Below are 25,367 nucleotides of genomic sequence, written 5' to 3'. Positions count from 1 at the left end.
GCCAATTGCCAAGAAAATCCAACACGGTCACATTTGACTTCAAAAGAGGAAACTTCACAAAAATGAGGGGATTGGTAAAAAGAAAGCTGAAAAACAAAGTCCAGAGGGTCACATCACTCGAAAATGCTTGGAAGTTGTTTAAAAACACTATATTAGAAGCTCAACTGGAGTGCATACCGCAGATCAGAAAAGGTACCGCCAGGGCCAAGAAGATGCCAGCATGGTTAACGAGCAAAGTCAAGGAAGCTCTTAGAGGCAAAAAGTCTTCCTTCAGAAAATGGAAGTCTTGTCCGAATGAAGAAAATAAAAAAGAACACAAACTCTGGCAAAAGAAATGCAAGAAGACAATAAGGGATGCTAACAAAGAATTTGAGGAGCACATTGCTAAGAACATAAAAACCAACAACAAAAAATTCTATAAATACATTCAAAGCAGGAGACCATCTAGGGAGACAATTGGACCCTTGGATGATAAGGGAGTCAAAGGTGTACTAAAGAACGATAAGGAGATTGCAGAGAAGTTAAATGAATTCTTTGCATCTGTCTTCACAGTGGAAGATATAGGGCAGATCCCTGAACCTGAACTAACATTTGCAGGAAGGGATTCTGAGGAACTGAGACAAATAGTGGTAACGAGAGAGGAAGTTCTAAGCTTAATGGACAATATAAAAACTGACAAATCACCGGGCCCGGATGGCATCCACCCGAGAGTTCTCAAAGAACTCAAAGGTGAAATTGCTGATCTGCTAACTAAAATATGTAACTTGTCCCTCGGGTCCTCCTCCGTGCCTGAGGACTGGAAAGTGGCAAATGTAACGCCAATCTTCAAAAAGGGATCCAGAGGGGATCCCGGAAATTACAGGCCAGTTAGCTTAACTTCTGTCCCTGGAAAACTGGTAGAAAGTATTATTAAAGCTAGATTAACTAAGCACATAGAAGAACAAGCCTTGCTGAAGCAGAGCCAGCATGGCTTCTGCAAGGGAAAGTCCTGTCTCAGTAACCTATTAGAATTCTTTGAGAGTGTCAACAAGCATATAGATAGAGGTGATCCAGTGGACATAGTGTACTTAGACTTTCAAAAAGCGTTTGACAAGGTACCTCACCAAAGGCTTCTGAGGAAGCTTAGCAGTCATGGAATAAGAGGAGAGGTCCTCTTGTGGATAAGGAATTGGTTAAGAAGCAGAAAGCAGAGAGTAGGAATAAACGGACAGTTCTCCCAATGGAGGGCTGTAGAAAGTGGAGTCCCTCAAGGATCGGTATTGGGACCTGTACTTTTCAACTTGTTCATTAATGACCTAGAATTAGGAGTGAGCAGTGAAGTGGCCAAGTTTGCTGACGACACTAAATTGTTCAGGGTTGTTAAAACAAAAGGGATTGCGAAGAGCTCCAAGAAGAACTCTCCAAACTGAGTGAATGGGCGGAAAAATGGCAAATGCAATTCAATATAAACAAGTGTAAAATTATGCATATTGGAGCAAAAAATCTTAATTTCACATATACGCTCATGGGGTCTGAACTGGCGGTGACCGACCAGGAGAGAGACCTCGGGGTTGTAGTGGACAGCACGATGAAAATGTCGACCCAGTGTGCGGCAGCTGTGAAAAAGGCAAATTCCATGCTAGCAATAATTAGGAAAGGTATTGAAAATAAAACAGCCGATATCATAATGCCGTTGTATAAATCTATGGTGCGGCCCCATTTGGAATACTGTGTACAGTTCTGGTCGCCTCATCTCAAAAAGGATATTATAGAGTTGGAAAAGGTTCAGAAGAGGGCAACCAGAATGATCAAGGGGATGGAGCGACTCCCTTACGAGGAAAGGTTGCAGCATTTGGGGCTTTTTAATTTAGAGAAAAGGCGGGTCAGAGGAGACATGATAGAAGTGTATAAAATTATGCATGGCATTGAGAAAGTGGATAGAGAAAAGTTCTTCTCCCTCTCTCATAATACTAGAACTCGTGGACATTCAAAGAAGCTGAATGTTGGAAGATTCAGGACAGACAAAAGGAAGTACTTCTTTACTCAGCGCATAGTTAAACTATGGAATTTGCTCCCACAAGATGCAGTAATGGCCACCAGCTTGGATGGCTTTAAAAGAAGATTAGACAAATTCATGGAGGACAGGGCTATCAATGGCTACTAGCCATGATGGCTGTGCTCTGCCACCCTAGTCAGAGGCAGCATGCTTCTGAAAACCAGTTGCCGGAAGCCTCAGGAGGGGAGAGTGTTCTTGCACTCGGGTCCTGCTTGCGGGCTTCCCCCAGGCACCTGGTTGGCCACTGTGAGAACAGGATGCTGGACAAGATGGGCCACTGGCCTGATCCAGCAGGCTCTTCTTATGTTCTTAAAAAACGACTGTGTTTCAGTTCTCATGTTATTTTGGAAAGTACAGATTAGGTAGATTCGCCTTTCAATGCCAACTAAATCGAACATTTTCCCCTCATCCCTACATGGATGGAGACTGAAAAGAAGAGACAACACAGAGACATCAGAGCAGCCTTGTTGGAACAGACCAAACATCCATCTAGCTTAACAGCCTGTTTCCAATGGGGCCACTGGGAAGCTCAGAAGTAGGGCATGGAGGAGAGGCAGTCTGTTCCCAGAATCTGGTACTCAGAAATAGATTATCTCTGTATATAAAGGTTTCATTGAGTCATCATGCCTAAAACCCACGGAATAGACCTCTTCACAATGAGCTAGACTCATCCCTTTAAAAACTGCCTAAGCCAGGGGACACTGTCCTCTGAACTTCCAACAGAGAGCTCCACGTTAGTTGCACGTTAGCTCTATGCAGGCATTTCGTGTTAAGTAACAGGGCTCAAGTCACCACTTTATTTATTTATTAAGTTTACATCCTGCCCTTCCTCCCAAAGGATTTCCTAGCTGCCTTCCAACTTGCAAAAGGCAGCCTTCTCTAATGCATGGGGAATCTTCATGAGTACAGAAGGCTCCCCAATCCAGACAGCTGCCCTTCCACGAGCCGAAAGGCAACTGGAATGGCACAAGGAAGGCAGATCTAGTGGCCCTGTCCACACACACCCTTGCATGTTCACTAAACACATTTTTGAACACTCACATGGGGCTATTGTGTGAAAGAGGAACTTCCCAGAAAATGGTGACTGAGACTGCCCCCCTGCAACCACAAAACCCTGTAATTCACTCAACCGCAGTACCAGAGGGCACTCATGTCACTCTAAGAAGGTCCTTCCCCTCTTTCACAACACTACCATCTTACCTCTTATATATACAGTCGATCACTGCGCTCTGCAGCTGAGGGCTTCCTGCCAATACCATCTTATCAGGAGGTCCGTTCCACACCACATAGGAAGAGGACCTTCAGTGTAGTGGCACCAATTCCCTCCCCTTCAATATTATGCAGGCACCATCTCTGCTATCTTTTCGGTGCCTACTGAAGACCTTCCTCTTTCAACAAGCCTTTTAAGTTGAGACCTTATCCTAGTCTGCGTCTGTGCTGGAACTGCTTTTTAATATGTTTTTAAACTTTTTTTTAAAAAAAATATATTTTAACCTTTTTTTTAAAGATGTCTTGAAAGCTTGTTGAAAATGTTTTTAAAGATGTTTTGTTTTAATCTATTTTAAAGTCTGTTTTTATGATGTTTTGAAGTGTTTTTGGTGCTTTTGTTTGCCACCCTGGGCTCCTGCTGGGAAGAAGGGCGGGATATAAATCTAATAATAAATAAATAATAGCAACACTAGAAGTCAGAGAGATCCAATGAAGCTGCATGTTGGAAGATTCAGGACAGACAAAAAGAAAGAACTTTTTCATGCAGCGCAGAGTTAAGCTGTAGAATTCGCTCCCACAAGAGGCAGTGATGGCCACCATCTTGGTTGGCTTTTAAAGAGGATTAGGCAAATTCATGGAGGATAAGGCTATCAATGGCTACTAGCCACAATGGCTATGTTCTATCTCCATTATTGGAGGCAGTTATGCCTCGGAATACCAGTTACCAGGAATCACAAGTGAGCAGAGTGCTGCTGCGCTCAGTTCCTGCTTTAGGGCTTCCCCTTGGGGCCTCTGGTTGGCCACTGTGAGAATGGGACGCTGGGCTAGATGGGCCCCCTTTGGCCTGATCCACTAGGACCTTCTTATCTTCTCAGGCAGAGGTGGGGAGCCTGCAGCCCCCCAAATGTTATTTGGGCACCCAACAACATGGCTGATGGTCCGGGATGGGTGCAGTCCAACAACGTCGGGCAGGCCAGAGGCTCCCCGTTCTGAATTAATAAAGGTGCTGATAACTGTTCAACTGTGAGGGACCGTGGAGGAATGGCTGTTATGTGGGAAAGCATAACTCTGGCACACAGAAGGGGGTACATGTGCGGGAAATGGTGTAAGCAGCCACAGGGTCCAAGAGAGAAAGGTTGACATCAAAGAAGGGGGCCTGCTTCACCCCCAGCCAGGATGCCCCACTGCCTCTCTTGGAAGTCTCTGGCGCAGACAGCCACGCTGGAGATCTCTTCCCACAATGTGCTCCTCCCTATACAGAGTGAAAACGTGGGGGGTTGCATACCCCTGCACCTAAAGAACGAAAAGAGGGTAGGGAAGCAAGGCCCATCCTGCAGAATGGCCCCTACCACAGGGGTGGCCAACCTGTGGCTCTCCAGACGTTGTTGGAACTGCAGCTCCGATCGCCCTTGATCGCTGGCCTTGCTGGCCGGGGCTAACAGTAGCTGGAGTCCAACACCATCTGGAGGGCCCCCACAGGATCCCCATCCCTGCCCCACAGAAGCATCTGCTGCTGCCAACACAGACCTGGAGGTCATGGAGTACAGAGAGTATTGGGCTTGGCAGATATTTGTGGCTCTCCTCCCCTCCTCATCCTTCTGTCATGCTGTGAGGGGTTCCTGGGGTGCTCAGACTGCACTCTCCACTCTTCCTTCTGCAGGTGAGCTGGCCCTCGTCCAGGGACTGGGAGATGGAACACACCTTCCATCCCATCCCTTTCCACAAACAGCCTCCAAAAGCTGCACAGCTGTTGCCATCTCCTTCCCAGCACTGGCTTGCCCAAAATGCCTTCCAAACTGGTAATGATCCATAAAGAATCGTCAGACAGATTCACCCTCCCTGTGCAGGAATCGAGGCTGTGAGAGCACTAGTCACCCACAAAGAAGTGTTCCCATTGGCCACACCTGGAGGGGCAACGGGTTGATCTGCCGATCAGTTGCAAAATCTCTTTGAAACGAATTTTAAAACACACACACACACACACACACTTGAGCTCATCCCACCATGTTTTAACAGTAAAAAAAGGGTGGTGTTCAGGAGTGTAGTCATCCATGGTCTCAGGGGATCTTAGACCCCGTATTTTTTGGGGAGCAGGGTCCCAATGTCTCCAGAATCCTATGAGCCAATCAGCATGAAAGTGGTGTGTGTTAGCCACTGAGAAGAGTCTTCTAACATGCTTCCTTGTCCTTTCCTGCTGACTGGAGTCAATCAGAGTGAAAAGAGGTGAGTCAGCCACTGAGAAGACTCTTTTCATTAGCTAACACTCTGCTCTCTCATGCTTTTTGGCTCCTAGGGATGTCTCTTGTTGTGGGAGAAGAATTAACACGGATTTAATTCTCAATCCAGCAGCAAACAAAAAGGGGGGGTTGGGGTGCGGTTGTAACTATCATAAAAGAACCCTGCACTTCTGAATTTGCCTCTACACTACCGGCAGGGTTTGGCTAGCATTGTCATGTGCCCCCATTTTCAGAAAAGAGAGATGGAGACGCACTGGAACCAGCAGAACAGGGAGTGTGTCTCTACCCAAAGACTTAAAATAGTAAAGACAAGAAGCTGCCTTATGTTGAGCCAAACTCTTGGTCCAACCTAAAGCAGCATGCTCCACTCCAGCTGTAGACATCTCGTCAACAAATTGGGGGGGGGGGAGAGGGAGAGCAATTCTCCCACCTCCTAATTGTGATCTACTTCAGTGCTGGGGATGCAGTCTGGTACCTTCTGAATGGAATGCAAGCATGCTCTGCCACTGAACTGTTATGGACCTTCTGTTAGAAGCATATGACTCGGCCTTCTGCTAAGAATGTAGGAAGAGACCCATAGCCAGATCAGTCCATAGGTTCACCTGGTCCCGCATCCTGTTCTCATAGTGCCTAGCCAGGCAGGGATGTCAGAGGAGCTTGTTGTTATGTGCCTTCAAGTCAATTACGACTTATGGTGACCCTAGGAATCAGTGACCTCCAGTAGCATCTGTTGTGAACCACCCTGTTCAGATCTTGTAAGTTCAGCTCTGTGGCTTCCTTTATGGAATCAGCAGCCAAACAGATGCCTCCGTGAAGCCCACAAGCAGGGCAGGAGGGCAACAGCCCTCCCATGTCTCTTGTCCTTGGCATTTATTAATGGGATGGTATACCTCCCTTAACTCTGGAGGCTCCATTTAGCTAACCACAGCTCAAAAGCAGTAATGGACCTCCAGAAGAAGAGCCCAGCTGGATCAGGTCAAAGGCCCGCCCACCCGCCCATCTATCCATCCATCCGATTTATATCCCGCCTTTCCTCCCAGTAGGAGTCCAGGGCAGCACTGTTTCCCACAGTGGCCAGGTGGATGCTGATGGAAAGCCCACAAGCAGGACCCGTCTAGTCCAGCAGAATCTATGTAAACTAGCAGTGGCTCTCCAAGGCTTTCTCTTCGCCATACCCAAAATCCTTTTTGAACTTGGCGATGCCAAGGACTGAACCTGGGAGCTTAAGAACACGAGAAGAGCCCTGTAGATGCTGGATCAGGCCAAGGGGGCCCATCTAGTCCAGCATCCTGTTTTCACAGTGGCCAACCAGATGCCCAAAAGGGAAGCCCACAAGCAGGACCTGAGCACAACAGTGCTCCCCCCACTTGCAATTCCCAGCAACTGGAATTTGGAGACTTGCCCCCTCTAAAGGCAAGTCCAACAGAACACAGCCATTGTGGCTAGCAGCCGTTGGTCTTCCCCCCATGCGATGCATGGGTTCCGCAGCTGCGTTACCCGGGAGTTACTCAGACCCGTACAGATGACTGCTTCGGGTTTGTCTGGATGAAGGTCTTTTGCAGATCATCTCCTTTCACCCTCTGCTGGCAGCTACCAACAAGAGGAAGCCGGTTCAAAATCCTACTGAAGGAGTGTGAGGTGAGAGAGAGCCAGAGATAAAGAGCCAGGCAGATTGTGAAGACGGCAAAAGGCAGCAAGGGTAAGCCTTCCTGAAGACTGCACCTGCCTCTGCCTCTGCCTTGCCAAGAAGCTGCCGCACATTTGGGGACAATGTGGCCTGCAGATTTAGGGAACAGCATTGTGTGTGTGTGTGTGTCTGTATATATATGTGTGTGTGTGTTATCTAATGCACAAGAGTTAAGTGTTCCCTGGAGGAGACACTGAGAACATTGGCTTCTCTCTGTACGCGACGCCCAGCTCATGTTCTGAATTAATGGGAAAGGACAGGGGAAGCAAGCTGGGAAGAATTTAATGTATGTCTGGTATTCATGTTGGGCTCTCTTCTTCCTCCTCCTCCTCCTCCCCCCTCCCCCTCCCCAGCCCTCGTTCCTGGCCGTATATGGAGCCAAGAACCGCGAGGCCAGGTCACGGGGCAAGGAGGGGTCGGATTTCCACTTCTCTTTGTCTTTGCTGGAAATCCAGCGGCTCCCTCTAGGAACAGGGGGCACGTGAGCAGAGAAGGGCAGAGCCAATGCCATGCTATGGTTGTGGCAGCCTTCCCCAACCTGGTGCCCTCAAGATTTTGTACACTACAACTCCCATCAGCCCCACAACACCTGGGGGGGCCACCGGGCTGGGGAAGACGGCTACTGTAATGAGGAGTGAGGCCTGCTAAAGATCTCCCCAAGAAACTGGGAACTAGGAGGCTCCCGCACCCTGTAGCAGCCATGCCGGATTTTGCCTACAGCCAAGGCTTCAAGACAGTTACGTGGAGGCTCCTGCCCTGGAGAGGCCTTCAGGGGAAACAAAACCTAGGAAGGGCTGCAGCTCAGCAGAGCATCTGCTTTGCATGCTGGGAGACTCCGCATCTGAAACCTTGGACAGCCACAGCCAGTTCCTGCAGGCAATACTAAGCTAGATGCACCCAGTGCCAGGCAGCCTCCTGTGTTCCTAAAAACAGCTTCAATAAGAGTAACAGGATGCTCCAGGATGATCCCTTCTGCGGCTCTTTATGTTACTCCGTGGGTCATTTAGGCAAAACTGTCTCAGGCTACAGAGGTTCCGTTCCCACTAAGCACAGGCATCGGACCTTCATGGGTGCGTCTCATCCTTCCTCCTTTGGTTTACCCTCACCCCACTACAGCAACACCCCTGCAGCAATTAGTTCCACAGGTTCATTATGTCTTGAGGGCCGGCATGCAGATCCTTTGTTCATCCAAGACTTGCTGCCAATCAGCGGATGATTCTAGGGCTTTGAGGAGGTGTGTGGGAGTCAGCATAATATGCCCCCATTCACTCTCTCCACACCATTCATGATTTCATCCATCGCTATAATCTCCCCTCCCCTTTCATAAGCCATTTTTCAAAGCTTAAGAGTATCTGCTTCTTAAATCTTTCTTTATAGAATGTGCAACAGATTGCTTTGGTCTGACCAGGGGGCAGCTTGACAGCTGAAAACATTCAAATAGCTTCAGGCATGCTTTTAAAAGGGTTGTTTTTTAGGCTAACTGGGCTTAGATAACCGTTGCATGTGCATTCAGCAAGTAACATTCCCTATAATTATAACTTTCCAAGTTCTGGAAATCTATCAACAGAACTGGATGAGTCCAACACAAGCTAAGATTTGGACATCTAGCACAGGTTAGTATTCAGACAATCACCACTTTTAAAAGGTAAGCTTCTGGCCCTCATGATTTTAGGAAGAAGCTCAAGCAGAAATGTGGTCACTGCCGATTTCAGGGTACATCAAGAAAGCCATGGGTTTAAGCCACAACACAGAGAAATTCCTAATTTTAACAATGCAACAACCCTGCAAGGCAGGTCATTATTATTGTTCCCGCATTACACGTGGGAGGGCAGAAACAGATATTGTGGCATGACTGACCACTTAGTGGGTTTGTTACAGAGGTGAGATTTGGGCTATAGAAGCTTCTAGTGTGACCAGTTATAAATCTAGAGAAGAGGCCAGGAGGTCCCAAAGAAGGCCTTAGGATAAGGTATGTGTGCGCATGTGCGCACAGGCATGTGCAACATTCCCAAAAATTACAAATGTGTGACCTCAGCCACAGAGGAAGTTGTGTTCAGCCAACAGCCAAAACACACCAAAATCTCTAATCTCCCCTGTCTCCCAGTACTGAACGCAAGGTCTGGCTCAAGATATTTTGGTCACCTGCCCTCAGCGTTAGGGAGAGACTGTGCTTCTTTTTTCAAGGGTTTCCACTAACTGCAGTCTCTGTTCCAAAGGGAAGGTGACATTCATGCTGTTTGTTTGCAGAGAAAGGGGAAAAAAAGATGTAGAGAGGGAGACAACAGCTTCCTCACACTTCTGAGCATGTTTTTCCAAAGAACTGGGGACAGGGAAGAAACTGTGTTCCCTCTGGATGAGATGTAGAGGTGCAGTGGTTAGAGTGTTGGACTAGGACCTGGGAGACCAGGGTTCAAATCCCCATTCAGCCATGAAGCACACTGGGTGACTTTGGGCCTGTCGCTGCCTCTCAGCCTAACCTACCTCACAGGGTTGTTGTGGGGATTAAATTAGGAGGGGGAGAAGCATGTACACCACTCTGAGCTCTTTGAAGGAAAAGTGGGATATAAATACAATAAATAAATAAATGAGTATCCCTGTTAAGCCTGACATCCCAGGCATCGTGCCAGCCCAGGCAGGCAGTCTCCAGTAGTGCCTATCAGGGTGCCAACTCTGCTGCAAACCCACATTTCAGCTCGCGAAGTACTTGACACACAAGCCCAGGAGGGTTCATACAGCCGGGTTCTGGAAATGCACTCAAGGAAGGGAGGCCTCATCCCCCAAATCACTGCAAAGATGCTTACATGTCAAGCACTCAGGGAACCAATTTAGCCAAAGTTAAGTGCTTTTAAGCCTCACTGGTGAGTACGCACTGAACTCTCCCATTGAAATCAATGGGATTTAAAAGGGCTGAACTTCAGAGGTTTGCAGTGAAGTTCAGGATGTGGTGTATATTTCCAGGATCCAGCTGCAAATTATTTCCCATCATCTTCTCATTATCATTAGGAACAAAAAGGTAGGAGGCACTCCTTGCTTTTACTGTGACAGTTCCAAGGTATGGGGGAAGGGGTGGGAAAAGGGACCGGTGGAACAGACACCCATTCCTTTGCCGTGTCAAATGCAGAGAGAAGCAGCTAATTGAGCCCAAAAATAACTCTTGCACTTCCCCGAAACTAGAGGTCCTTTCCTCCTCCAAGGATCTGCTACACGTGACCAAAGGGATTGATCTGCAAAAATATGTCAGGCCAGCCCTTCTAAAATTTCAGCACTCGTTTGCATCCTGTATGCATTATTTACTTTCATAAAGAGCAGAAGGAGACAACATGCACACACACAGAGCAAATGAAGGGCAGGGAAAGCAGCAGCGAAGGGCAAAGCTTTTGACAAGCAGCGCATCATTGCTCAGGGCGTGCATTGCGAGGTTTTGTGTCCAGACACACACACACCTCTGCTGACTGCAATCCAATTTTGCAGGAAGGACTGCAAGGTTACAAAAACAACAACAGAAGCAAAAGCATGCAAGCTTGGATTGAAAAGCAAAAAAGAGGGAAGTGTGTGATGCAAAGACACAAAAAAGTTTGATGTCAGGTAGATGCATTTTGTTTTCTTGCCTTGCCTTCTCCAGTATGCGTTAGTTTTGTTTCATAACTATTCAATAAGCCCCAATGCAGTGGTCTTTAGCTCTCTTACCCTGCCCTTACTCCAGGGAGCTGAGGGGAGGGTACATTTTTATCCTCACAAGCAACCCTGTGAGATAGGCTGGGCCAGTGAGCATCTTCAGTGTGTGAGGATTTGAATCCAGTCTCTTTCACCTTTAAAGTAATGCACCACATTAGCTGTTTCTCATACAGTTCAGAAACAGCCCTAAGATGCAATAGTTAGCAGCATTATAGCTCTCAGTTCTGGTAAGATACTAATATTGTTGTTGTTGTTATAATAAATAATAATTATCATCATCATTGTATTTATTGCCTACCCTTCACCAGTAGGTGCCAAGGTAGGTTACAGAAATTTAAAATACAGTATTAAAAACCATTAAAGCACATTACATTCACAGATATACCATGGGTCCTGAAAACATACATCTCAAGTGCCAAAGGCCAAGGTAAAGAGAGATGCATCTTTAGCATTTACCAAAAACTGTACAGTGAAGGTGCCCGGCACACCTGTGTAGGGAGGGAATTCCACAGTTTAAGAGCCACCACAGAGTATGCCCTCTCCTGGGCCACCATTCCCCAAACTTCTGAGGGTGGTGACACTACCAAGGAAGTAGTCACCCAGATATTTGGGACCCAAGTCGTTTAGGGCTTTAAACACTAACATGAGCACCTTGAACTGGGCCCAGAAACAAGCTGGCAACCAAACGCAACTGTTTTAGAGCAAGAGTTATGTGAGTTCTAAAAGCAACGCCAGCCAGTAATCTCACTGCTGCATTTTGGACCAGTTGAAGTTTCCAAGTCATCTTCAAGGCAGTCCCATTTAATGCACATTGCAATAATCCAATCCAAAGCATGCAGCACTATAGCCAAGTCTTCTCTGTCCAAAAGGGTCCAAATCTGGTGAACCAGTCGAAGCTGGAAATAGGCACTCCCAGCCACCGGAGTCTCCAGGGGCAATGCTGGATTGAGGAGTGCCCCCAAGCTATGAACCTGCTCCTTCCAGGAGAATGTAACCTCATCCAGAACAGGCCATTCTCCCATCTCGTGGACGCGAGAACTTGGAACACTATCTGGACAGTGACGACCTCGCCTCAGTTGTTCATGCTCTGGTAACTTCTAGACTGGACTACTGCAATGCGCTCTACGTTGGGCTGCCCTTGAAGACTGTTCGGAAACTACAACTAGTCCAGAATGCAGCAGCCAGATTGCTGACGCAGACCAGAAGGTCCGCTCATATAACACCTGTTCTGGCCCATCTGCACTGGCTTCCTGTTTGTTTCCGGGCTAGATTCAAAGTGCTGGTTTTGACCTATAAAGCCCTACACGGCATGGGACCGCAATACCTGGTGGACCGCCTCTCCCAATATGAACCTACCTGGACACTGCGCTCAACATCTAAGGCCCTCCTCCGAGTGCCATCCCATCGAGAAGCTCAGAGGGTGGTGACTAGAACCAGGGCCTTTTCTGTGGTGGCCCCCGAACTGTGGAACAGCCTCTTCGATGAGGTGCACCTGGCGCCGACACTACTATCTTTTCGGCGCCAGGTGAAAACCTTTTTATACTCCCAGGCATTTTAATGTGTGTTTTAATGGTATTTTCATCATTATTTGTATTTTTGGATGTTGTTTGGTTCTTTTGTTGTTTGTTTGTTTTGTTTCTTGATTTATTGTATTTATTGTATTTATATATTGTGCTTGTTTTTATCTTTTTGTACACCGCCCAGAGAGCCTTCGGGCTTAGGGCGGTATATAAATTAAATTAAATAAATAAATAAATAAATAAACACATAACTTCTGTCTTTTCAGGACGTAGCTTCAATTTGTTGGCCCACATCCAGCCCAACACTGCCTCCAGATACCTGTCCAGCACCTCAGCTGCCTCACCTGATTCAGATGGCACAGAGAGGTAGAGCTGGGTGTCATCATCATATTGGTGACACCCCACTCCAAATCTCCTGATAACAACTCCCAGAGGCTTCATATAGATGTTAAATAGCATGGGGGACAAAATTTATTTATATCCTGCCTTTCTTTTCATGGTACAAACCCAAGGCGGCTTACATATGGTTCCCAGGCAGTCTCCCATCCAAGCAATGACCAGACCTGACCTTGCTTAGCTTCAGCAGGGAGCTGGCCTTAAGTGCCTCCAGACCATAGCCTGGGACCAAAATGCAATCTTGCAGGACACTACAGGAAATCTCCCATGATATTGAACAGAAGCTTCCCATAACTACTTTCTGGAGATATGAGCAGAACCACTGAAGTAACGTGCCCACAGCCCCCACCACCCTGAGCCACTCCAGAAGGATACCGTGGTCAATGGTATCAAATGCTGTTATCATAATGCCATTATATAAATTTATGGGGCGGCCAAATTTGGAATATTGTGTACAGTTCTGGGGGCCTCAGCTCAAAAGGGATATTGTAGAGTTGGAAAAGGTTCAGAAAAGGATGACCAAAATGATTGCAGGGATGGGGTGACTCCCCTTTGAGGAAAGGTTGCAGCGTTTGGGGCTTTTTAGTTTAGAGAAAAGGAGAGTCAGAGGTGACATGATAGAAGTGTATAAAATTACATGTGGCATGGAGAAAGTAAATAGAGAAAATTTTTCTCCCTCTCTCATAATACTAGAACTCATGGACATCCACTGAAGCTGAATGTTGTAAGATTCAGGACAGACAAAAGGAAGTACTTCTTTACTCAGCGCATAGTTAAGCTATGGAATTAGCTCCCACAAGAGGCAGTGATGGACACCAGCTTGGATGGCTTTAAAAGAAGATTAGACAAATTCATGGAGGACAGGGCTATCAGTGTCTACTAGCCCTGATGACTATGCTCTGCCTCCATAGTCGGATGCAGGATGCTTCTGAATACCACTTACTGGAAGCACTATTGCATTCATGTCCTACTTGTGGGCTTCCCATTGGGACATCTGGTTGGCCACTGTAAACAGGTTGCTGGACTAGATCGGCCACTGGCCTGATTCAGCAGGCTCTTCTTATGTTCTTAAAGAATGAGCAGGGATGCACTCCCCCCCATCTCTCTCTCTCTCCAAATGTCATCAACCAGGGCAACCAAGGCAGTACTGGTACCTAAAGCCGAACTGAAATGGATCCAGATGTTCAGTCTCCACAACAAATGCCTGGAGGACCACCACTACCTTCTTGAGCACCTTGCCCCAAAAGTGGGCATTTGCCACTAGAAGCATTGATCACTTCCTGGACCCACCCAGCAACCCCCCCCCCCTTGGCTAGATCTACGAAGCTATGATGGGCAAGGGTCAATGGGGCAGGTGGTCAGCCGCACTTCCTCAAGCAACTTGTATAGATAGAAAAAACAGTGCTCTGGACGCCTCCACTGGCCTTGATCTAACCATGGCATCCAACTCTGTCTGACTCTGAGCGATTTACCTGGAGTCTGCTGTTCAGTTCTGGGCCCCACAGTCCAGAAAACGAATGCTGTTGGCTGGGAAACAATTTCAGGGCAAGAGCTCTGAAGAACAGACTGGGCCTAGAAAGCAAACATAAGCAAGAGGTTTAGTTTAAAAATAGACTAAGTCCTGGGTTGAAACGTCAAAGCACTGAAAAATGTTATTGAAAATATATTATTTATTGAAAGTCTTGGGTAGGTCAAGTTTTCTCACAGGTTAAAAAGCCCTACCTTGCAAGGACAGGGTGTTGCGAAACAGCCGTTATCTTTAGGTACATTCCACACTAGAAAACATTACATTATCTGCGTACCATCTAAACTGATCTCCAGTACTGTTGATATAAGGACTATCTTGTATCCTCTCTTCATCTTCCCCCTGACTCCCAGTCCCTCCTCCAGCAATCATCCAGCCTGACTTAGAATCCTGGGGAACTCAAAAGCTGCTCGCTGCAAGGGAGTTCAGATGAACCTTGTCAGACACTTAACGTCCACATGAGAGGTTTGTGAGGCTGTGCAGAATAGCCTCATCCCCAGAAATGTTCCCACTGGCCATGGCACACGCCAGCCACACGGTTCAGCAAGAAAGGGCTCTATGCATGTACCAATACTTGCCCACTTGAAAAATGTGTGGTTAGTGAGAGAGCATTGGTTAGCTCAAGAAACTCTCTTATGCATCAATCAAATGCCTACTGAAGTTCATCTGCACTCTCTTTACTTTGTGAGCTAATCAAGGCATTATCCTACTATTAATTGTGGGAAACTTCCCCCCCCCCAATCGACCACCTATCTGAAATTTTAGTTAAATGGTAGACCACAATACAGGGAAGGACGTACTGGTGGCGGAGTCGCTCTATACGTGAAAGAAGGCATTGAATCCAGCAAGCTCGAAACCCCAAAAGAGACAGACTCCTCCACAGAATCGTTGTGGGTGGTGATACCGTGCCCCAGGAGGGACTTAATACTGGGAACGATCTATCGTCCCCCTGATCAAAATGCTCAGGGAGACCTTGAGATGAGATATGAAATTGAGGAAGCATCCAAACTAGGAAATGTGGTAGTAATGGGTGACTTCAACTACCCGGACATAGACTGGCTGCATATGTGTTCCAGTCATGACAAAGAAGCAAAGTTTCTAGATATTCTAAATGACTATTCCCTAGATCAGTTGGTCATGGAACCGACCAGAGGGACGGCAACCCTGGACTTAATCCTCAGTGGGGACCGGGACCTGGTGCGAGATGTAAGTGTTGTTGAACCGATTGGGAGCAGTGACCACAGTGCTATTAAATTAAACATACATGTAACTGGCCAATTGCCAAGAAAATCCAACACGGTCACATTTGACTTCAAAAGAGGAAACTTCACAAAAATGAGGGGATTGGTAAAAAGAAAGCTGAAAAACAAAGTCCAGAGGGTCACATCACTCGAAAATGCTTGGAAGTTGTTTAAAAACACTATATTAGAAGCTCAACTGGAGTGCATACCACAGATCAGAAAAGGTACCGCCAGGGCCAAGAAGATGCCAGCATGGTTAACGAGCAAAGTCAAGGAAGCTCTTAGAGGCAAAAAGTCTTCCTTCAGAAAATGGAAGTCTTGTCCAAATGAAGAAAATAAAAAAGAACACAAACTCTGGCAAAAGAAATGCAAGAAGACAATAAGGGATGCTAAAAAAGAATTTGAGGAGCACATTGCTAAGAACATAAAAACCAACAACAAAAAATTCTATAAATACATTCAAAGCAGGAGACCATCTAGGGAGACAATTGGACCCTTGGATGATAAGGGAGTCAAAGGTGTCCTAAAGAACGATAAGGAGATTGCAGAGAAGCTAAATGAATTCTTTGCATCTGTCTTCACAGTGGAAGATATAGGGCAGATCCCTGAACCTGAACTAACATTTGCAGGAAGGGATTCTGAGGAACTAAGACAAATAGTGGTAACGAGAGAGGAAGTTCTAAGCTTAATGGACAATATAAAAACTGACAAATCACCGGGCCCGGATGGCATCCACCCGAGAGTTCTCAAAGAACTCAAAGGTGAAATTGCTGATCTGCTAACTAAAATATGTAACTTGTCCCTCGGGTCCTCCTCCGTGCCTGAGGACTGGAAAGTGGCAAATGTAACGCCAATCTTCAAAAAGGGATCCAGAGGGGATCCCGGAAATTACAGGCCAGTTAGCTTAACTTCTGTCCCTGGAAAACTGGTAGAAAGTATTATTAAAGCTAGATTAACTAAGCACATAGAAGAACAAGCCTTGCTGAAGCAGAGCCAGCATGGCTTCTGCAAGGGAAAGTGCTGTCTCAGTAACCTATTAGAATTCTTTGAGAGTGTCAACAAGCATATAGATAGAGGTGATCCAGTGGACATAGTGTACTTAGACTTTCAAAAAGCGTTTGACAAGGTACCTCACCAAAGGCTTCTGAGGAAGCTTAGCAGTCATGGAATAAGAGGAGAGGTCCTCTTGTGGATCAGGAATTGGTTAAGAAGCAGAAAGTAGGAATAAACGGACAGTTCTCCCAATGGAGGGCTGTAGAAAGTGGAGTCCCTCAAGGATCGGTATTGGGACCTGTACTTTTCAACTTGTTCATTAATGACCTAGAATTAGGAGTGAGCAGTGAAGTGGCCAAGTTTGCTGACGACACTAAATTGTTCAGGGTTGTTAAAACAAAAAGGGATTGTGAAGAGCTCCAAAAAGACCTCTCCAAACTGAGTGAAAGGGCGGAAAAATGGCAAATGCAATTCAATATAAACAAGTGTAAAATTATGCATATTGGAGCAAAAAATCTGAATTTCACATATACGCTCATGGGGTCTGAACTGGCGGTGACCGACCAGGAGAGAGACCTCGGGGTTGTGGTGGACAGCACGATGAAAATGTCGACCCAGTGTGCGGCAGCTGTGAAAAAGGCAAATTCCATGCTAGCAATAATTAGGAAAGGTATTGAAAATAAAACAGCCGATATCATAATGCCGTTGTATAAATCTATGGTGCGGCCCCATTTGGAATACTGTGTACAGTTCTGGTCGCCTCATCTCAGAAAGGATATTATAGAGCTGGAAAAGGTTCAGAAGAGGGCAACCAGAATGATCAAGGGGATGGAGCGACTCCCTTACGAGGAAAGGTTGCAGCATTTGGGGCTTTTTAGTTTAGAGAAAAGGCGGGTCAGAGGAGACATGATAGAAGTGTATAAAATTATGCATGGCATTGAGAAAGTGGATAGAGAAAAGTTCTTCTCCCTCTCTCATAATACTAGAACTCGTGGACATTCAAAGAAGCTGAATGTTGGAAGATTCAGGACAGACAAAAGGAAGTACTTCTTTACTCAGCGCATAGTTAAACTATGGAATTTGCTCCCACAAGGTGCAGTAATGGCCACCAGCTTGGACGGCTTTAAAAGAAGATTAGACAAATTCATGGAGGACAGGGCTATCAATGGCTACTAGCTGTGATGGCTGTGCTCTGCCACCCTAGTCAGAGGCAGCATGCTTCTGAAAACCAGTTGCCGGAAGCCTCAGGAGGGGAGAGTGTTCTTGCACTCGGGTCCTGCTTGTGGGCTTCCCCCAGGCACCTGGTAGGCCACTGTGAGAACAGGATGCTGTACTAGATGGGCCACTGGCCTGATCCAGCAGGCTCTTCTTATGTTCTTATGTTCTTAATATAAGAGCTAGACTGTTTTCAAATGAAAGCTGAGATTTTTTTCAAAATACAAGATTTGAACTAACATGTTGCAAGTACAGATGCAAGGCATATAAAAAGCCTGAGTACATTTTACCTTAGCAATGCTATTAAGCCTGAAAGATTAGCTCATTCTCAGCAAAGCACAGTCCTCAAACATGAAACCCAACTAAAAATTCTTTGGTCAAAATGTTTTGTGTCAACTATTAAAACACAGTTCATAATCACCAAAATGATGGGATTTATTCTGAACTCTGATATTTTTAAGAGTATATGATCAATTGGCAGCACCCAAACCTTTTGTGGGCACCAGCTGTGGATTTCAAACTCAACAAATGAGGACTAGTAACCTGCTTTTTCACAATGGATTCTTGAGAGTCTCAAGTCTACCCTAAATCAACCTGTCCCAATAAAATTCCACAGTATAGGAAATGGAAAAGAGCAGGTCACACAAAGTTTACCAACCGAATACACCACAACCATCCTCTGCACAAGCTCTCACTGAAATGAATGGAAGTTGCACATCTGCACATTTGCACAAAAGTTCTCCCATTCATTTCAGTGGCAGCTTGTGCAGGAGAAGGGTAGGTGTTCTGCAGACTAAATTAAATGGAAAAGCAGAAAAGACTTTATTTCAGTTACATTTCAAAACAACAGAACAGGAACTGCAAAGCTGAAGATGCAACATGGCATAATATGATCCAGGATCCAGGCTTGTAATCTGTTTTCAGTGCCAGCATTCAAACCTGCTGCACTGAAACGACAGGTAACGGCAGCCAAAATATCTAGGGTCAGCAAGCCCAACTTCCAGAAGATCAAACAGGTGTGTCTTACAAGCTTGCTCTATCCACAGCATTTTAGCCACAGTTTTAGATATAATGACTTAGAATTATGGACAGAATTTCCCAAAAGACGGCATCCATCTTCTTCCCCTAAAATGTGCAGCCACAGGAGAGTCTTGAGTGTGTTCTCGCTCAGGATGTCAGTTTTTTAGGGGGGGTCCATGTGCCCTGGAACTGGCCCACAGAATCTTCTGCAACGTGTGAGGCGGCATGGGGGGGTGTCATTCTGCAGAATTAATATGGAAATCATTTCCCTGAATTTGGAAGAAAAGAAAACCGCTGACTAAGAACAATTCGTAATAAATTCAAGTAAGCGAATGGCCTGCACAATGGCAGCAATACCAGATTGAGCCACTGTAACGGAGGTCAAACATACCTCAGTGCTTTTCCAAACCAGGGTACTAGTCCATCTACCTCAGCCCTGTCTAATATGACTGTCAGCAGCTATCCAGGGGCTTGGGCAGGTAAGGAAATTTTCCTGAAGTGCTTCCCAAGATCCTTTTAACTGGAGATGCTTGGTGATTGCACCTAGGGCCTGCTGCATGCAAGGATGTCCTCTACCACTGAAATATGGCCTCTCCCCCTAAATGAACATACAAAGCTGCCTTGCACTGAGTCAGATCAGCTTCCAGAAAGGCTAGCAATGTGTTTACTAGAGACAGGCATGCTGAAACTCGATCCTGTTTTCCATGAACTGAACAGTCAAGCTCAAAGCATCAGCAAGCCGAGAAATGCCTTTGCAATCAGAGAAATGTTTGCATTTCGGAGGCATCCACACAGCAGACAAAAAAAAAAAAGCCAGGTTTCCTATCCAGTCTACTCACCACTTGGTTTTCAACACAACAACAGAGTCCTGAAATACGCCTCCCCATTCATCCCAACGCTTCATGTCAAAACAGTCTTAAGAGAAGGCGTCCTCAAATAGCGGTTCTACTTCAAACATGTACTATGAGAAAATTTAGCACAACTGGGGATTACGTTTCTAGCTCCCTGACACCTCCTGTTTAGGCAACAGGTTGGCCTAAAAAGTTTTAGAAACAAGAAGGGCACAAACCACCATTTGCACAAGTCCCAGCAATTTCAATGGGCTTCTGCACCAAAAAAAAAAAAAAAGTGGATTGTGCCCACCCCTGTATTTGTAGGCTGGTGAACAATGCAGGTTAGGTGCTTTGGAAGAAATGCACCTGTATTAAAATAAACAGAACGAAATATAACTTTCCCACACAGGGTTTCCACACACCCCACCCTTTGAATTCAGCCCTTTGGATTCCTTATTTTCTTCTCTCTTCTCTTTTCAGCCTCAAGAATTTTGGGAGGAGAGAAAAACACTCTCCAAATTGGTTTTCCCACTGGCTCCTGGCCAGCTTTATTTTCAAGCTATTCACACTGATTTTTGGATCTTGGTCTAAGAACGACATTTCTATTGCTTTTGGGTTCGTCTACGCCAGCTCGTTCTTGCAAAATGTAAATTGGAAGTCTAAATTTAAGATAACTGATGTCTCTTTCAAAGCTTTTTTTAAATTGCAAAGATGGAGACTGTGCCTGTCGCCTCACCCACCCACCCACCACACAATAGTCAAATTCTTAATTCATGGCCATCCATGCCCTGCTTTGAGTCAGTGTGCGGGCATTCTTCTCTCTGTTCCTGAATAGGTGGATCACCCCAGACCCACTGCAATTCTCCAGCTGGCCTGGCCTGTCCTCTTACGTTACTGCAAAAATCAGTACTTAACTCTAGAGAGGTTGAGCCAACTGTACAACCCCAATATGATGTTGGAAATGTGAGTCTCTCGGCACACGTTATCTCCAATGGCTCGGATCCAAAGATCATGCTACAAGAGAATGAACTTAATGGTATTTCTGTGCACACAAGAAGGTTGTCGATTTTTCTCCCTTTCACCCACCTGCCCTCAGCCGCTTTTGGCAGTCTTCTTGCTCTCCAGAACAAGTTTTTTAGGGTATTTTAGCAGAAGGGCTGGGGATCGGAGAATCAGCAACCTTCTTCTGCACAAATGGAAGCAGCTTGGATCTGAAGAATGTGCCGTTGGTAGTGCACACGGAACATGGTGTCAGCAATATGCCGTTAAGCAACTGATGTAGTAAGGACTTTAATAGAATATAGCCTCCCCCTGCTGATACAGGAGTTTTTGAAAGATGTCATACCTGGTCTGGATTTAGAATTGCTTTAGACACTCATGGAGCAACAGAAAGCGCTGTAACGTTGCTTCAGGGGCTAGAGGCAAAAGAGCAAGAGCAGCAGATACAGGGAGGACACCCAATGGTAACAAATTTGGAAGTGCAAATTTGAGCTCGTGTCCTACTTATGGGCTTCCGAGAGATGTCTGGTTCGTCACAGAAGATAAGGATGGAGAAATTCAACTCAATTCACATCTGAAGTCAGGCCTACCAAATTTGCATTTTCCAAAACAATTTGTTGTTGTTGTTGTTATGTGCCTCCAAGTCGATTACGACTTATGACAACCCTATGAATCAGTGACTTCCAAGAGCATATGTCGTGAACCACCCTGTTCAGATCTTGTAAGATCAGGTCTGTGGCTTCCTTTATGGAATCAATCCATCTCTTGTTTGGCCTTCCTCTTTTTCTACTCCCTTCTGTTTTTCCCAGCATTATTGTCTTTACTAGTGAATCAGGTCTTCTCATGATGTGACCAAAGTTTGATAACCTCAGTTTCATCATTTTCGCTTCTATTTATCTTCTGCTGTCATTACTTTAGTCTTTTTGACTTTCAGCTGTAGTCCTGCTTTTGTACTTTCCTCTTGAACTTTCATCAGCATTCGTTTCAAATCATTACTGGTTTCTACTAAGAGTATGGTATCGTCTGCATATCTGAAATTACTGATATAAACATAAACAATCAATATAAATTCTTGTTGTTGTTATGTGTCTTTAAGTCGATTATGACTTATGGCAACCCTATGAATCAGTGACCTCCAACAGCATCTGTCGTGAACCACACTGTTCAGATCTTGTAAGTTCAGGTCTGTGGTTTCCTTTATGGAATTAATCCATCTCTTGTTTGGCCTTCCTCTTTTTCTACTTCCTTCTTTCCCCCCCAGCATTTTTGCCTTTTCTAGCGAATCATGTCTTCTCATTGTGTGTCCAAAGTATGATAACCTCAGTTTCATCATTTTAGCTTCTAGTGACAGTTCTGGTTTAATTTGTTCTAACACCCAATTATTTGTCTTTTTCGCAGTCCATGGTATGCGCAAAGCTCTCCAACACCATGTTTCAAATGAGTTGATTTTTCTCTTATCTGCTTTTACTAGAGCATCTGCCTTGCATGCAGAAGGTCCCAGGTGCAATTCCTCCCAGGCATCTCCAGGCAGGGCCAGCAGAGACCCCTGCCTGAAACCCTGGAGAGCTGCTGCCTGCCAGTGTAGCCAATCCTGAGCTGGCAGACCAGTGGATCTGGCTCGGAAAAAGGAAACTCCCCATGTCCCTATGTTTCAAAGCAGTCAAGTAAAATGAATATACTAGGGTAAAGAGCTCTTAAAAATACAAATATTAGTGAAAATAACACAAAAAAGGCTTTAAGGAAATTTGCATATAAAAATGCATATATCAGGAGAAATTCACACTAAAATGCTGATGAATTTTCATGAGGATTTTAAAAAAAAATCACTGACATGGAAATGCAGAGAACCAGACTTATGATTTGGAAAAAATGAGAAGCTAAGAGAAACCAAAATGGCCAGGTTTGCCCTTCCCTGACCGTGGGGAACAGGTGCTGGCCCAGAGAGGCCTTTGGCCTCCTCCCGCAGGGCTCTGACATTTGTTCTGATATTTGTTAGAGAGTTAAGACAGATTTTTTTAATAAAGAAAACAGGCCATAAAAATCAAACATAACAGACCAACCTGGAAAAAGAGTCACCTTTTTTAATATTATACAGGGTAGATTTGACACACCAGTTCAAAAGAGGTTCTGGGGCTAAGCCCCCGGTGAGCCCTGAAGAGGGAGCCGTGCGATGGTGTGAACAAAGTCAGAAGCATCTCTGGAGAGGAGCTCAGCCAAGGCACATGATGAGAGAGATTATTTTCAAGTGTCAGCTCTCCCTGGGAAGATGGCTCTGAGGTTACATTGACAACACTAAGCAGAAACCACCCAGAGCCCATCCTGTTTACAGGCCGCGGTGACGACCGGCTGGCTAAACAAGCTCACGTCTCACTCCAGGGAGTGGAAACTGAGGAACGGAGCAGGTGTCATCATAATTAAGTGTCCCGTTACGTTATATGCCTGAGAGTGGAACATAAAACTGCCATCGCTGCTCTCGTCTCCCAGCTTGGCTCGTGCCCTCCTACAATGGAGACTGAGGACGGGTGACTTACATCATGGTCTCCGAGAAGCCAGGGGAATGTACAAGATGTGCCCTGGCTCTCGCAGCTGCCGCCAGCCTCCAAACCAGAGACAGACACATGGGAGAGGGAACAAAGTCCTCTTACATAGGTGTTGTCACCCATCTCTGCCCTTATTCATCTTTCACGCCACAGCTAACCCGTGCCCCAACTGTGGCAGGAGTCATTTTTTCCACCTCCCCCTCAATTTTTACTGAGGCCCAAATTCCTGGTAACATCCATGATATGCTAACTGGATTCCGTCGCTAGGGAGAGCCTCAGAGAGATTTGAACCTTCTACATTCGGAGTTGTCCTCAACTGCCCTTAAGGATTTGAGCAAACTCTGAAGGCAGAGAAATAAGACCACAATTTTGAGCTAAAACAACAGAGCCTCGTCATTTCCATATATTCCCTTAGATTCCTACAAACCACTGTACCCGTGACTTTCAGTATTTCTATAGGACATGGACAGGTTGAATTCCATTTTTATGTGGTCTCCTTCCTTTTTGCTTACTAGAATCCCTGTGACACACCACCAAGTTTTAAATGTAGAAAGGAAGAGTGCAGGATCAAAATCTCTGAACAGAAAAGGCACAACTAATCTGTGTTAAGCTATCCTAGGTTTGCACTCAGACAGGAACATAGATCAAAGCCTACTTAACCCAACATTCTTTGCAAGAATCCCTGCAGCCGTAGGGCACGAAGCAATCCACCAGTGGACCATCAGTGGACCATGAGCTATCTTTGATCCACCACCGATTTAGGCCTTCATTGCCCATCTGACCGATGGCCAAATAGCCACTGGTCTGTTTGAGGTAGACAGGTCAAAGTAGCTCTTACAGACAGTTCCAACACTTCTTTCAGACTCCCACAGTGATTCCTGTGACCAAATGCATGTGGATATACAAGGAACTCTGGGATAGCAATGTCCCAGAGTCTGGTCTGCAATCCAATAACTCATCACTCCCCCAACCCCAGTACAATCATACAACCTTCACAGCTTTTCCCACCCATCTTGGTCACATCATTCTGACTCTCCCCATTCTTACCATCGTAAATTGACATTGACACAACACCTTGAAATTGGAAGAGGGGGAGCACATGATTTTCATGCAGATGGTCCCAGGTTCAATCCCCAGCACCTCCAGATTAAAAAACAATTTGGCAGAAGATGATGGAAAAATCCCCGCTCTATCTAAAACCCTGAATCATAGAATCATAGAATAGTAGAGTTGGAAGGGGCCTATGAGGCCATCAAGTCCAATCCCCTGCTCAATGCAGGAATACAAATCAAAGCATTCCTAGAATCATAGAATAGTAGAGTTTGAAGGGGCCTACAAGGCCATTGAGTCCTGCTCAATGCAGGAATCCAAATCAAAGCATTCCCGACAGGTGGCTGTCCAGCTGCCTCTTGAATGCCTCCAGTGTCGGACAGCCCACTACCTCTCTAGGTAATTGGTTCCATTGTTGTATGGCTCTAACAGTTAGGAGGTTTTTCCTGATGTTAATCCAAAATTTGGCTTCCTGCAACTTGAGCCCATTATTCCGTGTCCTGCACTTTGGGATGATCGAGAAGAGATCCCGGCCCTCCTCTGTGTGACAACCTTTCATGCACTTGAAGAGTGCTATCATATCCCCCCTCAGTCTTCTCTTCTCCAGGCTAACATGCCCAGTTCTTTCCGTCTCTCCTCATAAATATTCACAAATATGAATATTTGTTGCCAGAGTATGCAGTCCTGACCAGATGGGCAGATAGCCTGGCCTTGTATAAAACAGCTTCATATCTTCAGGTGGAAAAATGTCCCTGGGAATTAAATCACTCTTTCAAATCAAGATTGTGGGTTTACAGCTACCACTAGTATACTATTTGCAAATGCCAAATAGATGGTAAAATGTACATTGCCAGTGGTAAAAAATATTTCGGCATGTTGTAACCCATCTTGGCCCATTATGAATACACACACACCCCTTGGCATTTTACTTTGTTTCCCCATCGCCCAAGAAAGAGTACTGCTCAAAAAAATGCATCGCTTTACGAAATACATGAACTGCTTTAGTGGATCAGATCCAAGGGTCTACAGTCTTCAGGAAATCTTCCAAAGCAATGCCCGAAACTGCTTTCATCCCCATGGAAGAAAAGACAGTGGTACCCTTTTTTATGCTTCCATGGAGCCAAAATGCAGCTTGGAAGTGGTCAATCTGGAAGTGAAAGAAGTGGTAAGATGCTGACCCCCTTCCACTCCC

At 45.7% G+C, this 25,367-nt stretch overlaps 1 protein-coding gene across 2 annotated transcripts in view; it reads right to left on the bottom strand.

Moving 5' to 3' along the window:
- LPP (LIM domain containing preferred translocation partner in lipoma) overlaps nucleotides 1–25,367 on the bottom strand; it is a 226,376-nt gene that overhangs the window by 174,509 nt on the left and 26,500 nt on the right. For both annotated transcript variants that reach the window (XM_061637614.1, XM_061637615.1), the window contains exon 2: nucleotides 14,232–14,331. The gene's annotated coding sequence lies outside the window, so the exon portion shown is untranslated. The remainder of the gene's footprint in view (nucleotides 1–14,231; nucleotides 14,332–25,367) is intronic.

This window comes from Rhineura floridana, chromosome 7 (genome assembly GCF_030035675.1).
Source record: "Rhineura floridana isolate rRhiFlo1 chromosome 7, rRhiFlo1.hap2, whole genome shotgun sequence".
Lineage (NCBI taxonomy): Eukaryota > Metazoa > Chordata > Lepidosauria > Squamata > Rhineuridae > Rhineura > Rhineura floridana.
This window is presented reverse-complemented; position numbering and strand designations above follow the sequence as displayed.